This window comes from Cucurbita pepo, chromosome 3 (assembly GCF_057944985.1).
Source record: "Cucurbita pepo subsp. pepo isolate OVF chromosome 3, ASM5794498v1, whole genome shotgun sequence".
Taxonomy (NCBI): domain Eukaryota; kingdom Viridiplantae; phylum Streptophyta; class Magnoliopsida; order Cucurbitales; family Cucurbitaceae; genus Cucurbita; species Cucurbita pepo.
Genome location: NC_141800.1, coordinates 8,675,844 through 8,695,065, shown reverse-complemented (window position 1 = coordinate 8,695,065; position 19,222 = coordinate 8,675,844). Strand labels below are relative to the sequence as shown.

The window sequence follows — 19,222 nt, the reverse complement described above, 5'->3', positions numbered from 1 at the left end:
TATGTTTCGTATGAGTTTGTCATAAATGAAACTAAGGTCCATTCAATACAACTTTATTTTGTTGTCATAGAGGCAAAATAGAAGAATTAAATCAAACAAACTGATAAACTAAACCGAATCAATCCAACCCAAATTGATTAGTTTGTTTCCTTTGTTGGGCTGTTGGTTTATTTGATAACCCTGGTATATTATAACAATTCAATATAAAATGCCTTACTTACAAGTAAAATATTAGACCATCAACGTTTCATTTTATAGCCGTCCAACGACATAGAGAAAAATATATTTGAGTAGAAGCAAAAAATATTGGGTATTTAAGAAAAGGCATTTGGTTTAGTGGTACGACCCTCACTTACGGTGCAACCTCAAATGCCCCTATATCTAAATCTTTTCTTATCAAAGGACTTCATATTTATATAAACTTGTTGTTCCTATTATTTACTTTTCAAACATACCTCTTAACTTCTCTACATCAATTGTTGGGCAACAAAGTCGACATAAAGGAATTAGAAAAGAGATATCAAAACTTAAACATGTTCGCAAGGGCTTGGCCATTAAGTAGCAACCTAAAGTCTTTCTTTACACCCCAAGGCTTTATACTTGCCATCTTATGTAATAAAGAAAAAAAAAAAAGAAAAACAAAAACAAAAATTAAGGCGATTAAAACTATAATGATAATGCTCTTAATATCATTTCATTTTACCCACTTTTGGTGAGTATGCCTATCCAAATCTGAAGCAGGTCTTGTAGAGAGCTATTTGTGCTTATTATGTTATTAAGACACATTCTACATCCATGGCTTCAGTTCAAGTGCATCGAGGACTTCATGTGTTTCATGCAATATGACAAAATACGACCTTAATACCTAGGCCCAAGGATTCATACATACGTTTTAAGTGGCATAATAAGGGCATTTGGTCTAGTGGTATGATTCTCGCTTTGGGTGCAAGAGGGCTCGAGTTCGATTCTCGAAATGCCCCTTCAAGAGAGATTGTAGAATAAAATGAAGTAAATAAGTACAATAAAATGACACACGTTAAATACATACATTCCCATGAAATTGTGAATGTGAATGATAATCCAAGTTATAATATCAATGCATTCTATGTCGAAGTGATTCATAAATTATACCTAATATTCTACCATTTTGGACCTATTATTGATGACGAGACATTTAGGGTTTTGTGACATGAGAATTGTTGGGATGTAGCTCTGATGGTAGAGTGCTCGCTTTGCATGTGAGAGGTATGTGGATCGATACCCTGCATCTCCAAAATAATATACTATTTATTATTAAATATGTAATTTCTTTTCAATTTTTCCTTAGTCATGACATGTTGAGTAGCAATATTTCTAGGGTTTTGTGGTGCAAGTATTATGGGAATGTAGCGGGTTTTGTGGTGGAAGTATTGTGTGCGAATGTAGCTCAGATGGTAGAGCGCCCCGCATCTCCAAAAGAAACTATTTGGTTTTTATTATTAATATTTTATTTCTGTTCAATCTTTCCTTATTTATGACATAATGAGCGGAGATATTTTTTTCATTTTCACAATTATTGACGACGGGTCATTTAGGGGTTTCTAATGTTAGAATCGTGGGGATGTAGCTCAGACGGTAGAGCTTCCCATGTGGGAAGTACGGGATTGATACCTTCCTTCTCCAAATGAATCGATTATTAAATATATTATTTCTTTTCAAAATTTTCATATGATGAGCAGAGATAGTTTTTCATTTTCACTATTATTAAGGACGAGATGTTTAGGATTTTGTAACATAAGCATTGTGGGTACGTAGCTCAGATGGTAAAACGCTTGCTTTGTATGCGAGAGGTATAGGGATTGATACCTTACATCTCTAAAATAAAACTATCTATTATTAAATATATTTTTTACTTTCAATTTTCCCTCATTCATGACATGTTGAGTAGCAATATTTCTTAATTTTCAAAAATTAGATTCGAGAGGAAGGAAATTGATCTCTCAAGTTTAGAAGTTCCCCTTAAAAATTATCTCTACTATTTCTAAGTTTCACTATTATTGAGATTAAATCGAGGTCACTAACTTCTTTTGTGGGGAGACTATAAATATCCTCCTGTCCTCAAGTTATCATGTAAAAATTAGATTTTAGAGGAATGAAATTGATCTCTCAAGTTTAGAAGTTCCCCTCTCTACCATTTCTAAGTTTCAAGTAATTATTATGTGAAAATTAGATTTTAGAGGAATAAAATTGATCTCTCGAGTTTAGAAGTTCCCCTTAAAAATTCGAGCATTATCTCTACCATTTCTAAGTTTCAACCAATTGCTGGGGGCGTAGAATTGCACATGAGTCTATCAAGTTAGATTGTGTGGTTGAGTGAAATTCTCAACCTTCTACTTATTTTTGGGATTTATTCTCTTCCTATTCATTGTAATTTATTCTAATACAAACAAGTTTGTCTTTTAGGGAATGTATTAAACACATGGGTTTATTAATTACTGTGAACTTTTATTTAAAATGAAGTAAATACAAATAGAGTAGGTATATATACCAATAAAAGAGGAAATATGTTTACTAGAACATTTTTTTTAATATGAGATAGAAGTAAACATATCCGTAAAAAGAAACTACATAAACTTAAAGAAGTTGATCCCATTTTACAATATAAATATTGTTAAAGGATAGCAAAGAAGTAGTTTTGACATATGAATGTAGGTTTTGAAAACTAAAATTAAAAAATTAAAAAATTAAAAAATTAAAAAAATTAAAAAATATATATAAAATAAAAGTTGTTTTCAAAAACTTAGTTTGTGGTGAAATTTTGCTTAAAATTCAAATGTATTGTTTCAATATCTATCCCAAAGGAATGCATATGCTTTAGTGGCAATGCAGCTTCAACCAAAATAATTTGAGCTTGGTCATTCATAATCTTACCGGTACAAGGTAGGAATTATAGGATATGAACTTTATTTATGTCAATATTTTTTACATTCAATTTTCCCTTATTCCTGACATGTAGAGTAACGATATTTCTTCATTTTCACTATTATTGATGACGAAAAATTTAGGGTTTTGTGATTTAAGAGTTGTGGGTATTTAGCCAGATGGTAGAGCGCCTGCGTAGCATGCGAAAGGTACGGGGATCTATACCCTGCATCTTCAAAAGAAACTATTTGTTATTCATATTTTATTTCTATTCAATCTTTCTTTATTTATGACATAATGAGCCGAGATATTTTTTTATTTACACAATTATTGATGACCGGATGTTTATTATTTTTCAATGTAAGAGTTGTGCGGATGTAGATCAAATGGTAGATCACTTGCTTCTCATGTGGGTAGTACGGGGATCAATACCTTGCATCTCCAAATGAATGAATTATTAAATATATTATTTCTTTTCAAAATTTTCATATTTACGATATAATGAGCAGGTATAGTTTTTCATTTTCACTATTATTGATGACGAGACGTTTAGGGTTTTGTGATATAAGAATCGTGGGGATGTAGCTCAGATGGTAGAGCGCTTGCTTTGCATGCGAGAGGTATGGGGATTGATACCCTACATCTCCAAAACAAAACTATTTATTATTAAAAATGTTATTTCTTTTAAGTTTTCCTTATTCATGACATGTTAAGTAGCGATATTTCTTCATTTTCACTATTATTGATGATGGAAAATTTAGGGTTTTGTGATGCAAGAATTCCGGGGATGTAGCTCAAATGGTAGAGCGCTCGCTTAGCATGCGAGAGGTACGGGGATCGATACCCCGCATCTCCAAAAGAAACTCTATTCAATCTTTCCTTATTTATGACATCATGAGCCGAATTATTTTTTCATTTTCACTATTATTGATGACGGGACGTTTAGGGTTTTCTGATGTAAGAATCAGAATCATCAGAATGTAGATTAGATTAAGAAACTCTATTCAATCTTTCCTTATTTATGACATCATGAGCCGAGTTATTTTTCATTTTCACTATTATTGATGACGGGACGTTTAAGGTTTTCTGATGTAAGAATCAGAATCATCAGAATGTAGATTAGATTAAGAAACTCTATTCAATCTTTCCTTATTTATGACATCATGAGCGGAGATATTTTTTCATTTTCACTATTATTGATGACGGGACGTTTAGGGTTTTCTGATGTAAGAATCAGAATCATCAGAATGTAGATTAGATTAAGAAACTCTATTCAATCTTTCCTTATTTATGACATCATGAGCGGAGATATTTTTTCATTTTCACTATTATTGATGACGGGACGTTTAGGGTTTTCTGATGTAAGAATCAGAATCATCAGAATGTAGATTAGATTTTAGATCGCTTTCTTAGCATATGAGAAGTATGGGGATCCTGAGAATGTAGATTAGATTTTAGATCTTAGCATGTGAGAAGTATGGGGATCATGAGAATGTAGATTAGATTTTAGATCGCTTTCTTATCATGTGAGAAGTATGGGGATCCTGAGAATGTAGATTAGATTTTAGATCGCTTTCTTAGCATGTGAGAAGTATGGGGATCCATACTCGCATCTCTAAAAGATTAATGAGTAGCGATATTTTTTCTTTTTCACTATTATTGATGATAAGACGTTTAGGGTTTTATGTCGTAAGAATCTTGGGGATGTAGCTCAGGTGGTAGAGCGCTCGCTTTGCATGCGAGAAGTATAGGGATCGATACCCCGCATCTCCAAAATAAAACTATCTATTATTAAATATTTCTTCATTTTCACTATTACTAAAGACATAAAATTTAGGATTTTGTGGTGCAAGTAATGTGGGGATGTAGCTCGTAGAGCGCTCGCGAGGTATGGGGATTGATACCTCATTTGAATCATGGGGATGTAGCTTAGATGGTAGAGCACTTGCTTTGCAAGATGGGGACTGGTAGAGTACTTATTGATGACGAGACATTTAGGGTTTTGTGATGTAAGAATCGTATGAATGTAGCTCAGATGGTAGAGTACTCGCTTAGCATGCGAGAGGTATGGCGATCAATACCTCTTATCTCCGAAAGAATCTATTCGTTAAATATTTCTTCATTTTCACTATTATTTATGAGAGAAAATTTAGAGTTTTGTGATATAAGAGTTGTGGGGATGTAGCTTAGATGGTAGAGCGTTCGCTTAGCATGCAAGAGGTATAGGGATCGTTACTTTGCATATTTGCATCTCTAGAAGAAAATATATTTCCTTATTTATGACATAATGAGCAGAGATATTTTTTGCTTGGGATGTAGCTCAAATGGTTTTATTTCTATTCAATCTTTTCTTATTTTGATATATTGAGCATAGATATTTTTTTATTTTCACTATTATTGGTGATGGTAGGTTTAGGATTTGATGACGTAAGAATTGTGGGGATGTAGGTCAGATGGTAGAGCGCTAGCTTCGCATGTGAGAAGTACGGTGCGATACCCTGCATCTCCAAAGGAATCCTACTACCAAATATTCTATTTCTATTTCAAATTTTTCTTATTTATGATATAATGAGAAGGGATAGTTTTCATTTTCAATATTTTATTCTATTCAATTTTTCCTTATTTTTTACCTAATGAGCAGAAATATTTTTTCATTTTCACTATTATTCATGACCTGCAGTTTTGGGTTTTGTTATGTAAGAATTATGGGGATTAAGCTAAGATGGTAGAGTGCATCTCCTAAAGAAACTATTAGTTATTAATATTTTATTTCTATTCAATCTTTCCTTATTTTTAACATAACGATCAGAAATATTTTTTCATTTTCACGACGCACAGTTTTGGGTTTTGTTATGCAAGAATTGTGGAAATGTAGCTAAGATGGTACTGTGCTCTGTTTGCATGCGATGGTACGGGGATCGATACCTTGAACACCCCGCTCTGTATTCCTAAATGCTCTATAATATGGTGGTGCCTTAATGGGATAGATATTTTATATGGGCTGTATACACCTTTAAATGTGGTTTGCTACTCGCAAAAAAGATAGGGATAGTTAAATTTTTAAGTCACTTTTGAGAAGTATGGTGTGGGATAAATTGGATTATTGCCTATTATTTCTAAGAATATATTAAGTCTTGGGACTAATGTTTGTCATTTGTAGAGATGACATATAACCGAGGAATTCATAGTACCGTTCTCCTTTAAAGAAATTCATAGTACCACTCATTTGTTCTCCTTCTGAAAATGTTTATGGATTTAATCTGCCTATTATTTCTAAGAATATTAAGTCTTGAGACGAATGTTTGCCATTTGTGAGATGACATATAATAGAGCAATGCATAGTATCGTTCTCCTTTAGAGCAATTCATAGTACTACTCATTGTTCTCCTTTTGAAGATATTTATGGATTTAATCCACTTACTCCTCTTGATTTGCTTCCTATTCATTCTAATATTTTTTGAGTAAAGCAACCACAAGTAAGGCAGATCTGATCAAAACATTGCATAAACAGGTGAAAGGAGACAATTGAGAAACAAAAAGTTATTTTAAGAATTAAATATTTTTGTGAGTAAAGCAACCATAATTAAGGTCTGATCAAAACATTCCATAAAGAGGTGAACGAGACAATTGAGAAACAAAATTTCAAAGTTGCTTAAAGAATTAACAAAGGATGGAAGGAAATGATTTTTCAACCCGATAACTGGGTTTGGATACATTTTCGCAAGGAGCGATTTCCATCTTAAAGGAAGAAAAAGTTACATCCAAGAGGGGATAACCCTAATCAAGTCCTTAAAGTAATTAATAACAATGCATATAAAATGATCTTCCTGGAGAATTTTCAACACATTCTACTTTCAATTTTTAATGTTGTTGACTTGAGTCCTTTTGATGTAGGTGATGATTTTTCTGATTCGAGGACGAATCCTTTTGAAGAGGGCGAAGATGATAAGGATCACAGTGATCCAAATGTTCCAACTAGACCAGCCAAGAAGATTCAACAAGCATTTATTCTTCATCTCTAAAATTGGATAGGCTTTGTTCAACTCTCATTTCATGTGTTACAAGCTTATTCGATTGAGAAAGAACCATTTGGAGCTTTAGAAGTGAATATTTAAACAGTTGAAATGAAGATGAAGTTGCAAGCATCATTAGATGAGTTGTTAGAAAACTTTATTTATTTTTAATTCATAAAGTATGTAATGGTCAAATTGACCTGGTCTTTGGTGGAGATTCAAGTGGATTGAGATTAAATCCAGGCCACTAACTTCTTTTGTGGGGAGACTATATATATCCTCAAATTATTATCTACAAATCAGATTTTAGAGGAATGAAATTGATCTCTGAAGTTCAGATGTTCCCCTTAAAAATCAGCATTATCTCTCTCATTTCTTAGTTTCAAGCAATTGTTGGGGGTAGAATTGCGTTGCCGGTAGAATTGCACATGAGTCTATCAAGTTTGATTGCGTGGTTGAGTGAAAATTCTCAACCTTCTACTTATTTTCGAGATTTCTTCTCTTCCTATTCATTGTAATTTATCTTAATACAAACAAATTTGTTTTTTCGGAGAATGTATTAAACACATGGGTTTATTAATTACGGTAAACTTTTATTTAAAATGAAATAAATACAAATGGAGTAAGTATTTAAAATATATTAAGCAACTGGGTTTATTAATTATGTTTACTAGCACATTTTTTTTTAACATGAAATAGAAGTAAACTTAGTAATAAAAAGAAACTAAATAAACTTAAAAGCATATAAATATTGTTAAAGGGTAGCAAAGAAGTAGTTTTGACATATCTAGGTTTTGACAACTAAAATTAAAAACTAAAAAAATTAATAAATTAAAAATTAAAAAATAAATATAAAATAAAAGTGTTTTCAAAAACTTAGTTTGTGGTGAAATTTATCTATCCCAAAGGAATGCATATGCTCTAGTGGCAATGCAACGGAATGCATATGCTCTAGTGGCAATGCAACTTCAACCAAAATAATTTGAGTTGGGTCATTCATAATCGCAAAGATACACGGTAGGAATTATAGGATATGAACTTTATTTATGTCAATATTTCTTAATAATATTAATTGAACTACATCCAATTTATTTGAAGAACAAATTCTATTATGTGATGGACAACGTGGCAATAATAGTAGGTTCTAAAGCACAAAAAAAAATACATGGATAAATTTCAAATCTTGAGGCACACAAAATACATGGACTAGCAACTAAAAATGATTGATCCACGTCAAAGGCATTTGGTTTAGTGGTATGATTCTTATTTCGGGTGCGAGAGGTCTTGAGTTCACAATTATATCAAATTAAATAGTTTGTTGGTTTCTTTGTTGGGTTGTTGGTTTATTTGATAACTCCTTGAATATTAGAATAATTCAATATTACTAATATTCAATATTAACATGTCTTACTTACCATCTTAGGAAACAAAAATTAAGGCGAGCAACCTAGTGCTTTAATAAATACTCTTTCCTTATGATTACATATTAATGGTGTAATATGTTGAATGGCCGGTCAAGACCTCAATGTATTTATAGATCTGTAACAAAGGATAAATCAATAGATTATCTAATCTGGACAATGAAAGATTGGATTGGGGGACAGATAGGTGGCACCAATGTTGTCATGCCACATGCTATAGGCGATCAAGGACAGATAGGTGGCACTAATATGTTGTCACGCCAGGCTAGGCGATCGTGCTTGCGAAATCCCAAGCTCACGCAAGAGGACTTGGATCCAGGTTAATTTGGCAGTGGCATAAGCAACCGCCTTGCGAGAAACAGTCGATTATTTTCGTGCTTGCGAAATCCCGAGCTCACGCAAGAGGACTTGGATCCAGGTTAATTTGGCAGTGGCATAAGCAACCGCCTTGCGAGAAACAGTCGATTATTTCCTTGAACTCCTGGAGATAAGATTGCCACCAAAGAAGAGCGGGATACCATAACCGCGGAGGAGATAAGCTGATAAGCTGATGATAATCTTTTTCAACTGTGTTCATTAACTTAATAGCCGTAGCAGATAAGCTGATGATAATCTTTTTCAACTGTGTTTATTAACTTACCCTACAGCTAATTGTGTAAGACCCATTAAACGTAACATACCTTATAGCTAATTGTATAAGACCCATTAAACGAATCAATCTCTAGATGAAGAATTTTGTACTCACAGTTCTAAATTTGAAACTTAAAATGTTTACAGAAAGTAAACAGATGGGTTCCAATGTTCCGAGCCTCCATTTGCTTATTTTTCTTTAAACTCTCCTAGAAAAACTAACTGGGCTCTTAATGAATCAATCTCTAGATGAAGAATTTTGGACGCAAAGTTCTAAATTTGAAACTTAAAACGTTTACATAAAGTAAACAGATGGGTTCCAACGTTTCGAGCCTCCATTTGCTTATTTTTCTTTAAACTCTCTTAGAAAACTAACTATTTGGGCTCTCGAATGTTGGATATGGAGGCTGACTATTTGCAGTAAAAATCTGATAGAGTAGGCGATTCATTTGCCTAATATATATAAATATATATACTAAATATTTATATATAGTAGGCGGTTATATCTGTTAAATCTATATATATAATAAATTGAAATTATATATATACCCATTAGTCGATGCTTTCAAAATGTACATTTCTCATTCTTCATACCCTCTCTTTGCCTACTTCATTAATACAAAACTTTTAGTCAATATATCTCCTTACATTTTCTCTATCATGTTTTTTGTGTTCATTTAGATCGAGTGTGTGCGTTGTTGTGTGATCCTAATAATGGGCATTAGAGCGAGGCGAGATTCACCGCGATCTGTGAGGATGGAAAGTTCAAAGACAATAATTGAAAAGTTTGATGGATTCGATATCAGTTTCTAGAAGATGTAGATTGAAGATTATATGTACCATAAAAATCTTTAGAAACCCCTTTTGGGGGTGAAGCCGGATACCATAACCGTGGAGGAGTGGAAACTCAAGGATCGTAACACCTTACGGTTGATCTGGTTGATGCTGTCCAGAAACACGACGTTCAACATCATCAAAGAGAAGATGACATCGGGCCTATTGAAGGTGTTGTCGAATATGTACGAAAATTCGTCGGCTATGAAGAAGATGTTGTCAAATATATACAAATGTCTGAAGGTAGATTTGTTGCAGATCATATAAATTAGTTCAACGTGATTGTCAGTCAATTGAGCTCAGTGGAAATTATGTTTAAAAAATGAAATTAAAGCTTTAATTTTGATGTCATCTTTACCCGAGACGTGGTATACTGTTGTTGCTGCAATCAACAGTTCACGAGAATCTAATAAACTTAAGTTTGATGAAATTCGAGATGTCGGTAAAAGTATTCCCAAATGGGAAATTAGAGATTCACCTGGCAATACTCTCAGTGTTGATCGAAGGGAAAGAAGTAAATCAAAGAGCCCAAACAAACATGGGCGATCAAAATAAAGGGATCGAGAAAATTCTCCAAACAAATCAAACATAAAGTGTTAAAAATGTGGAGAAAAATGACACTTTCGGACAAATTGTACAAAATTGAAGAAAAGAAAAATCACAATATATTATTTCTTTTCAATTTTTTCTTATTTACGACATAATGAGCCCGGATAATTGTGGGGATGTACCCCAGATTGTAGAGCAATTATTTTGCATGCGAGAGACGCAGGGATCGTTACCATGCATCTCCAAAGAATACTATCAATTGTTAAATATATTATTCTTTTCAACTTTTTTTTCTTATTTATGACATAATGAGGAGAGATAGTTTTTCATTTTCACTATTTAGTTTTGCATTTTCACTATTATTGATGACGGGACGTATGAGTTTTGTGATGTAACAATTGTGAGGATGTAGCTAAGATGGTAGTGCTCTCTTTGCATGCGACAGGTACGGGGATCGATTGCCCACATCTTCATTAGTCTTCTTTTACCCGCATCTCCATTAGTCTTCTTTTATTAATGATCAATCAGTAGAATTGATTGTATTTGTTGGGTTTTATGTCCTAAAACTCATAGTTTGAATTTATTGAATAAAGTGAATGTTACGATGATTAATCTAAATCCAATAAACTAAGAACACTCGAGCTATAGTATGATTACTTGAACTATATGTAGATACACCAGAGTGGATGAAGTTCAAGTATATAGTCAAATCCAATAAACTAAGAACACTCTGGCTATTGTATGATTACTTGAACTATATGTAGATACATCAGAGTGCTTCAAGTTCAAGTATATAGTCAAAATGATCTATAGTACAGGGATAAGGTTGAGTACCTTATTCTAGGGACACTATGGATGCGGCCCACTTTTGTATATGATATAAACAATGTGATCACTAAATTGTACATGTGGAGACATGTGAGTGGGGGCGTCCTATGCAATGAGTATTGCATATGATCGGACCATGAAGAAAATCACTCACAACTTTATAATGTCGTTTATTGTTGAGACTAATTTTTTCATTCGATGACCTAGGTAACTCGATCTTAATCCTAACCTAACTATATTTATTCGGAATTATCCTTAGATTTGCATGGGTGAGAGTGGCCCGTGTTTGCCGACTCAATAAGTCTCCCATTTCAGGGGTAAGACTGGTGAATAGTTGGGGACATAGAGTGTAAGATGAAATTCACTCCTACCCGCTTTTAGGGATAATAGAGAGGTTGTTCCCTCAAGTACTGACTCCAAGTCTTGAATAAGGGGCCCACCCTCTCATTGGCCCGAGAGGGGTTTGGTTTGGTGGTTGGACCACAAACCAATTGTTCATTAGATGATCAGTGGGACTCAAGGAACAAGAAGTAACTTTAGGGGTAAAACAGTAAATTGACCTAGCTCTAGTTATGAACAACCTGTGAAGGATCGACTTACTAATCATGAAAATATGAGATGGACAGAAATATATCTATAGTGAGGGGAGTGCAACTACTAGGCTATAGTGGAGTGTCCTAGTAGTTAACGAATGTTGGTTAACAAGGTTAATGAGTTTAGCCAGTTAATCTCGGATTGTTAGAGCCCATGATCTGTAGGTCCATTAGGTCCCCCTGCTAGCTCATATCGGGCTGAACCCTAGAACAGTGTGACGAGTGAGTTCGAAGTGTTTGAATTCAAATTAGGGAATATACGCTAAATATATACGATATATTTAACCGCATTTTGTTTTAATTATGAATTAAACAAAAAGAGAGAATTAGAGATTTTTAAATAAGATTTAAATATTTTAATTATGAATAGGGATTCATAATCAATATAATGAATATGTGCCGGAATTGATTGGGATTGACATTTTATTTAATGTTAAATTTTAATTAAATTGTTTAATTAATCATTTATTATTATTTTTATTTGAAATTAATTATTTAAATTAATTGTTGAATTAAAATAAAGAAAGTCAAAATGTTGACTTCACCCAATGGAAAAATCCATGTTTGAGTTAGTGGAATATCGAGTATCAATATATGGTTTAACTAAACTTGCATGTTTGCCACATAATCCCAAAAATTTGAGTGGAATTTTTTGTGTCAAAATTTGGTTAATTCAAACTTGCATGCTTGCCGTAATCCCACAAATTTGAGTGGAATTTTGAGTGTCAAATTTGGTAATCTCAAATTTGCATGAACATGCAAATATGACTCTAAATTGATTAAGGTACATGGAAAGTTTGCTTGAAAAACTTTGAGAAAATTGCTAAAAACTCTCTCTTTACATATACTAAATTCCTATCAAGTTTAGTCACTCACCGGATTGCACAATCTCGTTCTAAGGCCGAAGAATAGTAGGGAAGACATTAGTGGTGGTTCGAAACCGGTTCGTGAGGAAAAAGAAATTTGAACTACAAAAGGTTAGTATTCAAACTCATTGAGTTTTAATGCTTTTGAACATGCTAGCTAATTTACTATAATTGTTGTACATAGAGTGCCTAAGATCTAAATTTCTTCTGCACGTGTTATAGCAACACCATCAATTGGTATCAGAGCAAGTTTTAGGCACTTCATTTACATTAATTTGAACATGGTGGGTACCATTTCATGAATGAATTTTGTGGTTGCTAAAGTGGATGTTTATGGTTTTGGTTTTGGTTTTTTTTTTTTTTTTTTTTTTTTTTTTTTTTTGTGCTTCCATTGTATTCAATTATAGTAATTGGCCTAATGTGTATGGGGTTAATGAGTGAAGAAAGGTCTGTAATTTTTATGGAGTCATTAGAGTCCATTTTAGGTTGATCGAAAATGGAAGAGATAGCAAGCTGAACTGAAGAAGATGGAAGAGGTGGTTCGGGTGTTTTTTTCTGCCAGTTAGGGTCCGGTTCAACGTTTGTAAGGGTTGGTTTGGCCTGTTCTTGATCCTTGGGAGCGGTTCAAGTTATTATTAATTATTAATGTAATAATTTAGTTAATTGCTTGATTTAAAATGCCAAAACCAATCTACTTTAGTGTGTTTAATTAATTATGCATTATGAATGTATGTTTTAATTAATAGAAAATGTATGTGCATATAAAGTATGTCATATAGATTTAAAATCCCACCATAGGCTAAGCATGTTTCATGCATTCCAAGTATGTTGTAAGTGTTATAATGTATAGTATGCATGTTTAGGGTTCCATGAGATAGATATAAATTGTTATATTATTGCATGGAATGGATGATTATATAATTGTTATATAAAGCATGTTGGAAGAATGTTATAGGTTATTTTCAACGTCATAAAACGAGATAGACGTTAAAATCTATAACAAAGATAAATGCATACTCACTTAAGGTTAACAACAAGCATGATGAATTTTAATAGTTAAAAAAGGTCGATATCTTGTAAAACTGTGGGTACAAGAAAGCTCACCTGACATGATCTTGTCTAAGGCTGGAGGTACTTAAGTTGACGGTTTACGGAACACCTGCTACCTGGAGATCGGGTCAATACTTGAGCTTAGTTAGTCCAGTTTTAATAGCATGCGTGAGTGATGTAAGGATTTAAAAAAAAAAAATGAAAAATTACCTAGACATCATAGGTAAAAATCGAGTATAAATGTTATATTTGGAAAAATCACCTAGACTTAAGTTATATTTAATTAGCCGGAATATACCTAAGTAATAAGTATACCCAACCGTCTAAAATACTTAGTGGGAGGAAAAAGGTATATGAGATATATCTTTTTCTTTTTACGCTCTCTGGATAATTCACACCGTGAGATTCATGCTCGGCCTCGTGTCGCCCGAAGAGCGTCCTCCATTCCGAAGGTATTTGCATGAGTCAATAATAAGGTGAATAGAGAAAGTATTTATAGTAAGTGGGAGAAGGAAGTATATCAACACATCCTATGGTCTCCACCACTAGGTTGCATCGTGAAATTCCCATGTTCCGCCTGCATGTTGCCCTAGAGCAACTACCCATTCAGAGGGTCGTAACATAGGAGTCGGAACAACGCAAACTCTAGAAATTGAGAGGATTTCTTAGGTCCATTCCTAACTTTGGCTTTTTAATTTGATAGCATTGTTGGGGCCGATCTCTGAGGTCTGAAAATGGCGGGTCACACTTACGAAGAATTACTAAGAGTTAGTATATTCTTAACCAAAGTAGCGATAACTAAAATACTATAGGAATAAGAGTTATTCTGGGATTAGTGTTTAAGTCAAGAATGTCTTGGTTTAGTGAAGGAGTGATTGAGTGCCCCTCGGTAGTAATTGCTCTAACTCACTAAAGTATCGTTGTAAATTAATAGTTTTTGGGTATATTATTACATTTGTTAAACCTGATTGGATTAAAAAGGATTAAGTCAATTCACTAATAGAATTTGTTTTAAATCTCAGCATGTCAAGCTCAATAGTACAATTACTCGCTTCTGAGAAATTAAAAACAATTACACAACAAGGAAATCAAACCTAAACACAATACTTGCAAATGATAATTTTGATGGTGTTAATATAACACATGCGGAAGCAATTTGGATCTTAGGCACTTTTAGAACATCAATTATAGTAAATAACTAGCATGTTCATAAGTATTAAAACTTAATGAGTTTAGATACTAACCTTTTGTAGTTCAAACTCTTTTTTCCTCACGAACCGGTTTCGAACCACCACTAGTGTCTTCTCCACTATCCTCTGGCCTTAGAACGGAATTGTGGAATCCGGTGAGTGACTAAACTTGGGAGGGATTTTGTATATGTGAAGAGAGTGTTTGTGAGAAGTTTTTCTCAAGGTTTTTCACCCGGAAGAAGAAGACCTTCCATGTACCATGATCACTCTATTTAAAGAGTCATGTTTGCATGTTCATGCAAATTTGAGATCACCAAATTTTGATACTTAAAATTCCACTCAAATGTTTGGGATTATGTGGCAAGCATGCATGTTTGAGTTAACCAAATTTTGACACTTAAAATTCCACTCAAACTTGTGGGATTTATTTGGCAAGCATGCAAGTTTGGTTAAACCAAATTTTGACACCTCAAAATTCCACTAACATGGAATTTTTCATTAAATGGAGTCAACATTTTGACTTTCTTCATTTTAATTCAACAATTAATTTGAATAATGAATTTCAAATTAAAGTAACATTAAATGATTAATTGAACTATTTAATTAATATTTAATATTAATTCAAATGCCAATCCCAATCAATTCGAACACATAATTGATTAAGATATTTAAATCTTATTTACATATCTCAGATTCTCTCTTTTTGTTTAATTCGTAAATAAAACAAAAATGCGGTTAAATATATCGTATATGTAGCGCATATTTCCTAATTTGAATTTGAACACTTCGAACTCACTCGTCACACTGTTCTATGGTTTAGTCCGATATGAGCTAGCAGAGGGACCTAATGGACCTATAGATCATGGGCTCCAACGATCCAAGATTAACCGGTTAAACTCATTAACCTTGTTAACCAACATTCGTTAACTACTAGGACACTCCACTATAGCCTAGTAGTTGCACTCCCCTCACTATAGATATATTTCTGTCCATTTGATATAACCATGATTAGTAAGTCGATCCTTCACAGGTTGTTCGTAACTAGAGCTGGGTCAATTTACCGTTTTACCCCTAAAGTTACTTCTTCTTCCTTATGTCTCACTGATCCTCTAATGAACAATTGGTTTGTGGTCCAATCAGTAAACCGAATCCCTCTCAGGCTAATGAGAGGGTGGGGCCCCTTGTTCAAGACCTGGAGTCAGTGCTTAAGGGAACTACCTCTCTTCTATCCCTAAAAGTGGGTAGGAGTGAATTCCATCTTGCACCCCACGTCCCCAACCATTCACCCTGTCTTACCCCTGAAATGGGAGGCCTATTGAGTCGGCGAACTAGAGCCACTCTCACCCATGCAAATCTAAGGATAATTCCGAATAAACAGGAGTTCATGGTTAGCTCAGGATTAAAACCGAGTTACCTAGGTTATCGAATGAAAAGAAAATCTATCTCAACAGTAAACGACATTATAAAGTGAGAGTGGTTTTCTTCATGGTCCGATCTTATGCAATACTCATTCAATAGGATGCCCCCACTCACATGTCTCCACATGTACAATTTAGTGATCACATTGTTTATATCATATACAAAAGTGGGCCGCATCCATAGTGTCCCTAGAATAAGGTACTCAGCCTTATCCTTATACTATAGATCATTTTAACTATATATACTTGAACTTGATCCACTCTTATGTCTCTACATATAGTTCAAGTAATCATACTATAGCTAGAGTGTTCTTAGTTTATTGGATTTAGATTAATCTTCGTAAAGTTCACTTTATTCAATAACAATCTTTACTGAATAAACAACAATAATAACTTTATTGAAAATAGAATATGTTTTTGTTTACAAACTATGAGTTTTAGGACATAAAACCCAACAGATTTGAGGTTTGTTTTAACTACGGAATGTCCCCTAGACCCCTGCTGAAATGCAAACCGAATAGTTTGGGTTGCATTTGACAAAAAGGGTAAGGGGAAAGATAAGATTCCTACTGACCACAAACTTAAGGTTCAAAATGCAGATAATGGAAAATGTTTCCATTGCAATAAAAACGGGCACAAGAAAAGTCACTACCCAAATTACCTTGCAGAGAATAAAGCCGAAAAGGCACAACAAGGTAAATATGATTTATTAGTTGTAGAAATACGTTTAGTAGAGTATGATCACTTAACCTGGATACTGGATTCAGGGGCCACTAATCATATTTGTGCTGTTTTTTCAAGAAACTAGTTCCTGGAGAGTGTTTGCAGAAGGCGAGATAACACTCAGGGTTGGAATAGAAGAAGTTGTCTCAGCAAGATCAGTAGGAAATTTAATTTTTTTTTCGGAGATAGATTCATTATATTAGATAATATACTTTGAAAACTACCTAAATTATGACCTAAAAATTTGAAAACATAAGTTGTAATTGATAATTACACAAAAATTTCCCTAAATCCATGAACTCGTGTCCAAGTAGTCAATCCTAAAGATTGTAACTAGCATAGAGTAATTGAAGCTCCACATGAAGTAATTTAAAGTTCCCGTTACTTAACTAAAGTATATTCAGCTTTAAAGAAGCATGAGTTGCACTTAAGTTCATGAAATGCTTATAGACTCTAACTCTTAGTACTATTATTGCCAGTATGTTTCATATGAGTCTTTCATAAATGAAACTAAGGTGCATTCAATACAACTTTATTTTCTTGTCATACGAGGCAAAATGGAAGAATTAAATCAAACAAACTGATGTACTAAACCGAATCAATCCAACCCAAATTGATTAGTTTGTTTCCTTTGTTGGGTTGTTGATTTATTTGATAACCCTGGTATATTATAACAATTCAACTTTTCATTTTATAGCCGTCCAACCACTCGGAGAAAAATATATTTGAATAGAAGCTAAAAATATTTGTTTTGGTGGTATGATTCTCACTTAGAGTGCAAGAGGTTTTGAGTTCAATTCTTGTAATGCCCTATGTCTAAATTTTTTACTTATCAAAGGACTTCATATTAATATAAACCTTTTGTTCCTATTATCAAACATACCTCTTAACTTTTGTACACCCATTGTTGGGCAACCAATAGTAAAAAGTCTTTATTTACATCCCAAGACTTTATACTTACCATTTTAGGAAACAAAGAAAAAAAAAAAAAAAAGAAGAAGAAGAAAGCTCTCTGTTCTTATTATGTTCTTGTTTTGTTCTAAACGACATATTCTCATCGAGAACTTCATGTGTTTCCTACAATACAACAAAATACGACCTTAATACCTAGGCTCAAGAATTCATACATACGTTTCAAAGTGCATAACAAGGGCATTTGGTCTAGTGGTATGATTCTCGCTTTAGGTGCGAGAGGTCTTGAGTTCAATTCTTGGAATGCCCCTTTAAGAAGATTGTAGAATTAAAGATATTTACAAAGTAAATAAAACACATTAAAATAACATAAGTTAAATACAGAGGTACGGGGATCGTTACCATGCATGATCTTCAACCAAAATAATTTGAGCGGAGTCATTCATAATCTCAAACCTACAAGGTAGGTTCTAAAGCACAAAAACATGTGGATAAATTTTAAATATAGAGGCGCATAAAACATATGGACTAGCAACTAAAAATGATAGATTCATTACAAGGGCATTTGGTCTAGTGGTATGATTCTCGCTTCGGGTGCGAGAGGTCTCGAGTTCGATTCTTGAAATGCCCCTTTCAATTATATCGAGTTGTACAAAGAAATAAAGATGTTTGAAAAAAAAAGGAAGAAGAAGAAGCTATATTTAATCTTTTTAATTATAATTTATAAGTGTTTTTATAACATATATTTAATCTTTTTAATTATAATTTATAAGTGTTTTTATAACATATTAATTGAAGAATACAGAATTGTGTATGTAAGATTCTCTTCCAATCTTGGAAACCATACCACTTTCAAATTAGAGAAAGTCATGATGGTAGTACCATTTATTTTCTATTCAAATTATTCCATGAGGGCTTGAGAAAGTCTTGCAAAAGAAGATGATGGTAGTACTATTTATTTTCTATTGCAGACTTTTGATAGAGCATCGACCCTAACTTCAAAGGCATTACACCCTTGACCCTAACTACAAGGGCATTTGGTCTAGTGGTATGATTCTCACTTCGGGTGCAAGAGGTTTCGAGTTCGATTTTCGAAATGCTCCCAACAATTATATCAAATTGAATAAAGAAATAATTCACATGGATGTTTGAAAAAAAAAAAAAAAAAAAAAAAAAAAAAGGAGAATAGAAGACTTGAGATTCTCTTCCAATCATTTCATGAGGACTTGAGATTCTTTCAGCAGTGAGACAATGATTATGCGCCTCGACGAACAAGTCAACTGTGCAAAATTCA

At 33.4% G+C, this 19,222-nt stretch overlaps 3 non-coding genes across 3 annotated transcripts; all 3 read left to right on the top strand.

The window, feature by feature from the left end:
• The first annotated feature begins 908 nt into the window (after positions 1-908).
• On the top strand, positions 909-980 carry TRNAP-UGG (transfer RNA proline (anticodon UGG)). Its single transcript has one exon. It is a non-coding gene; the product is annotated as a tRNA-Pro (tRNA).
• Positions 981-3,684: 2,704 nt separating this feature from the next.
• TRNAA-AGC (transfer RNA alanine (anticodon AGC)) lies at positions 3,685-3,757 on the top strand. The gene has a single exon. It is a non-coding gene; the product is annotated as a tRNA-Ala (tRNA).
• Positions 3,758-18,487: 14,730 nt separating this feature from the next.
• Positions 18,488-18,559, top strand: TRNAP-CGG (transfer RNA proline (anticodon CGG)). Its single transcript has one exon. It is a non-coding gene; the product is annotated as a tRNA-Pro (tRNA).
• The last annotated feature ends 663 nt before the right edge of the window (positions 18,560-19,222 follow it).